A 5,798-nucleotide genomic window follows, 5' to 3' on the forward strand; every position below is an offset into this window, starting at 1 on the left:
GTTGCCACCTTTGTTCTGACAAGTTCTGCACAGGTTGGGTACAAATATTTTTTTTCATCTGGTGCTGAAGTGACAGCTGTGTACAGCTGAAAACACTGGCAGCATTAAGATAAATTCAACAATGTAAATAAGTTCTGATGGATGGAATACTGAACGGTATAGTTTTTGTAAAATATGCTGGGATTTATTATATGTCTGGAAAGAGAAGAAGTCATTGAGATTTTGAGGATGTAAAATGAGTACTTTAAACTGTAAAAGAGAAAATTTAATTTTATATATATATACAACACACATGTATGAGAGAGAAGCGAGATATATACACACACACAGTCATACCTCGGGTTGAAGTTGCTTCAGGTTGAGCGTTTTCAGGTTGCACTCCGCGGCAACCCGAAAGTAACAGAACACATTGCTTCCGGGTTTCGTCGCTCACGCATGTGCAGACGCTCAAAATGATGTCATGCGCAGAAGCAGCGAATCACAACAGACACGGGTTGCATTCGCTTCAGGATGCGAACGGGGCTCCGGAACGGATCCCATTCGCATCCAGAGGTACCACTGTATATATATGAAGTGACTTCAAAACAATCCATTGCAATCTACTGTAGCCTTACAGGATGGCCCCTTTGGAATTTGTCCATACACGAGAATTTGTAAATCTGTCTGTGCTTGGCTACCCAGAGCTTAAATACATGACGTTTCACACACTCTTTCAAACACATGCATTTGGAAAAGATCCCTAACTTGGGAGAGAGAGGGACCTGAAATACAGGACAAACTCTTATCAACCACTCGCACACAAAAAACAAAGTTCACCACAGCCAATCACAAACAAACAGCCGCATCCTAGGCCAACCCCAATTTCTCTCACCACCAAAGGAACACAAGCGAATAGCAAAACCCCACACATACATTAAGCAAATTAGAAACATCACCTCCCGACCCCACCCCCACTCGCCTTTCCCCCCCTCCACCTCTCCCCCCCTTTTTCTTCCTAATGTAACCCTAATGTCTCAACAAATGAAACTGGCCTATGGAAAATGTAACTTGAAAAAAGAGACATTGCGCATACCTTTGTAAACCAAGAAAACTTTAATAAACATAAAAAAACACACCACAACACAGGATGTAGCATTTTACATTGAAATACGGTACAGTCCTGTACAGGCGTACCTCGGCTCCTGAATGCCTTGGGAGTCAAACCTCCTGCTCCCGAACGATCAAAAGCCAGAAGTGATTGTTCTGGTTTTTGAACATTCTTTTGGAAGCCGAACGTCCAGCGGGGCTTCCACGGCTTTCCATTGGCTGCAGGAGCTTCCTGTAGCCAATCAGAAGCTGCGCTTTAGAAGTCGAACGGACTTCCGGAACGGATTCTGTTTGACTTTCAAGGTACGACTATATTGTACAGGACAGGCGGCCACCCTCTTCCACAGAGGGGAGCTGTGGGGGCACCATGTTGTGATTCACCTCGGTTCACCTGTCTTGGGCTGGCCCTGCTTGGGTGACTTTAAAAGAGGATTGGACAAGTTCATGGAGGATAAGGCTGCTTGCCATGATGGCCACCAGTGATGCTTTATGAGTGCCAGTTGCTGGGAATCGCAACTGGGGAGAGGTGCTCTTATCCTTAGTTCCTGCTTGGGAGCTTCCTACAGCGGCATCTACTTGTCCAGTGTGAGTACAGCTCCTGCCAACCTAGCAGCTCGAAAGCACGCCAGTGTAAGTAGATAAATAGGTACTGCTGTGGCAGGAAGGTAAAGGGCATTTCCGTGCGCTCTGGTTTCCGTCACAGTGTCCCGTTGTGCCGGAAGCGGTTTAGTCATGCTGGCCACAGGACCCGGAAAGCTGTCTGTGGACAAACGCCGGCTTCCTCGGCCTGAAAGTGAGATGAGTGCCACAACCCCACAGTCGTTCATGACTGGACTTAACTGTCAGGGGTCCTTTACCTTTACAATAGTTAATAGCTATAGAAACTGAGTTCTAAAATTTAGGGAAAATGCCCATTCTAATTATTATGCTCCAATAATTTGTTTACTCTTTATGGTGCCAAAATATTCATAATTAATATTAAGAATGCTTACCGAGGTCAGATATATAACAATATCTGACATACTCATATGGGAAGCGTGAAAGCACATCACTGTGCTCTTTGCAATACTGCTTTTTACCCACTGAGTGGCATCACATTCATGTCTAAGAAATGTAAATATAGTTCTGCCTGATTTCCTAAACTGACGAAGTACAGGAAAGAGGAAGGAGTTAGTTTAGGGTGGAGGTGGATAACTGGCAACCTAGGGCCCAGTCTGGATGGCAAATAAATGATATCTGGTCTTTGCTAATCCTACCAAAGTTGATTCAAGGTACTGTAAACAGTTTGCTCACAATTTTACTCATAAGGAAAATAACTATGGAAAATATCTGTTTCCTAGAACATAAACCTGCAGACATACACTGCTGCAAATAGTATATTTTTTTGGCTTCCACAGTAATGGGATTTGTATTCTGATAATTCACAGGGGGGGAGAGGTTGTTTGTGCATTTGAAATATTAATATGGGTGCATATTAATAACAACCTTTCCCTTTCCTAATCCATCCAACACACTCTCATAAAAGTTGAGGCACTCTTCAGATGTCTATCCACCCTTCTCAAGATACTCAAGTCACATAACACTTAACTAAATTAACAAATATGTAAAAAGAATGGAATGGACAGGAGGAAGAACTGAAGAAAGGAAGGAAGTTTTTTTGTCTGAGATTCCAGCTGCCTCAAGTAATCAGAGATGTTCCTGCACACTCTTTCAGTCCCCAAGAAGGTTGAAAAAGCCTTACAAAGATGTCTTCAAACTTATCCAGATTCTCCTTTTTCATAAATGTGACTTTCTCCTTAGCTGCAGTCTTTTAGAAGTAAATCTGCTGTTCATCCCAGCTGTTTCTAGGTGTTGCTTTCTTCTTGGACACAGATTTGTGAAACTGATTGTGGAAGTCATGCAAGCCAATTGCAAGCCAATTGCACTGGCATCCTGTACAACCGATGTAAGATTTTTCTGGCAGTCTCCTCAATATTAGGTGAAACTGTCTTCCCAAAGTAGCTAGACCACAGTTTGTCCCACGTTTTGTCTTCAGTTATACATGGGATCTTTTTTCCCATACTTTTTTCACAGCTGGAAGGGGGGCCATTTGGATTTTTAATTTTATAAAAGCTGAAAAAATCCCTTTCCCCCTTACACCAATCCAAAGTAGCAGAGTCGCAACTGACACATATGAGTTACTTGGGGCATATAGAAGGTGTCAGAGGTATGCATGGTTCGGTGAGCCCAGGGATCAGAGATGCAATTGGGACCAGTGCCTGACCCACAAAGAATAACTGGCCACAGGAATTCTTTTGGGTGGTTTCCATGCCCCCCCCCCATTTCATATTTAGAAAACACATCTGAATTGTTATTTGCTGATATGAATATTCACAGTTACATTCTTTGATGAGCTTGCTTCCTGTTTCAGCTACAACTCATCAAACTTCTCATTACTTTTGGTCCACATTAGCCAACATCCGTCTTGATTGTTCAGGCCCAAACATACCTTCTTTAGGGGCCTTTATGTTTCCTTGTAAACATTTCAGAAACATTGTTTGTTGTTGTTTTTTAAAGGCAAAGCTGACATTGTCCCAGAAGCTCAGCCCATCAGGAAGAATACACCCCTATACCAAGTTTGGATTGGGTCAGATTAGGGTGTCCCATTTTACAATCGATACATATTTAAAGCAATTATTATGGTCAAGCCGGCTCAATGGGAACCTGGTTTCTGATAGAAAGACTGTCAGTAGCATGACAATAGAGGAGGGATGGTGAGGAGCCAAGGTCAGTAAAAGCTGGGCAGAACAGATATGAAAAGGCACAAAGGCAGTTCTGTAGCAAAGGCAATGGAATTGCAAGCAGCCAATCCAGGAATGAGAGCTGAACCGATTTGCAGAAGTGCATCTATGGCGTGTTTGTTCTTTGTATAGTACTTACAGTCATCTACTTATGGGTATGGGTATGTATGTGTGTGTTTTTAATAACAAAAGATACAGTGGAAGAGCACAGACTTGCAGTCTAAAGAAGGGGAAAAGAGGATTGGAGAGAAATGGATTGTGGAGGAAGTGTAGCTTTGTTTTCAAACAAATTGTTAAAGAGAAAAAATCAAAAGGAGATTTCCAATGGTACAGAGGGACAAGCCAGTTAGGAAGCACATCACAGCCTTTCGAGAGCTGTTTCTTGACAGCAGATTGCAAGGTTCTGCACCATTCCCTCTGGTGATAGTTAAAAGAGATTTCTGTTGGTGGATCCCAAAGCCCAAGATTGTAGGCACATGAGTGGGGTGTTCCCTCCTTATATACAAACGTATAAATAAATAACTCTTATTAATGTAGTGCACATCCAATCGACTAACCTGCCCTGTAGCTCGTAAATCATCATCTATCCCCTATCATTTATGTAAAAGGTAAAGATAAATGACCCCTGAAGTCCAGTCAAAGGCGACTATGGGGTTGTGACACTCATCTCACTGAGGCTGAGGGAGCCGGCGTTTGTCCACAGACAGCTTTCTGGGTCATGTGGCCAGCATGACTAAACCGCTTCTGGCACAACAGAACACCGTGAAGGAAACCAGAGCGCACGGAAACGCCGTTTACCTTCCTGCCACAGCAGTACCTATTTATCTACTTGCACTGGCGTGCTTTTGAACTGCTAGGTTGGCAGGAGCTGGGACCGAGCAACGGGCGCTCACCCCGTCGCGGGGATTCAAATGGCCAACCTTCTGATCGGCAAGCCCAAGATGCTCAGTGGTTTAGACCACAACGCCACCCGCTCCCTTCATCATCTATGTAACAACCTTTGTCTCTTACATTTGCTCAAAACACCTGTTTCTTATTAAGGGTATGCAGTCTGACTGTTCATCTAGAACTCCCAATTCCATTTTCTCTCCCTTTTTCGGGGTAACCTGTAGAGAGATTCATCAAATGGCCATGTAGCTGCAAAGGGAGGAAAGCTGAAGTTCGCCTTTTCATTTGAAATAACTGGTCACACTTTTGGCTGCCGGCCTGTAATTTGTGGGATACATCCAATGCTGCCGTCGTGTTCATGCAACAGACTTCTGCTTCTGCAGTGGAACCCTTTCTTCTCTCCAGCAGCCCCCCCACCCATGCACACCCTAAAAAGGGGGGGGGTTAGGAAGAAGAAGAAGAAGTCCCATTGCACAAGTGTAGTGCACTCACTTCTTCTTCATTGGCAATCACTCATAACCGAGTAAGATTGTCTTCCATAAAAGTGAGTCCATAAGTGACTGTGGAGGCCAGTTCTGGATCCACACATCCTTCCACATTGGGGACATAGGTTTCCAGGCAGGAGTTGATCATGGTGAGGGTTTGCCAAGCGTGCCTTCTTCTTAGCACATTTCTCCCTTTCGTCCTGAGTTTGAGCGTCTTCAAAGCCCATGACACCTTTGGTAAAGGCTGTTCTCCAATTGGAGCGCTCACAGGCCAGTGTTTTCCAGTAGTCAGTGTTCATACTACATTTTTAAAGATTTGCCTTGAGATGGTCTTTGAACTTCTTTTGTTGACCACCAGCATTATGCTTACCATTCTCAAGTTCGGAGTAGAGTAGTTGCTTTGGAAGATGATAATCAGGCATCCACACAACATGACCACTCACACACAGTGATTGATACAACCCAATGTGTGTATTTTACAGTCCCAGGCGCATGAGGATGCCACATTGCAGAACCTAAGCAGGTCTGGTCCTTTTCCAGGTGAGTGACTACCTGGGAA

Source organism: Podarcis bocagei, assembly GCF_964188305.1.
Source record: "Podarcis bocagei genome assembly, chromosome: 17".
NCBI lineage: Eukaryota > Metazoa > Chordata > Lepidosauria > Squamata > Lacertidae > Podarcis > Podarcis bocagei.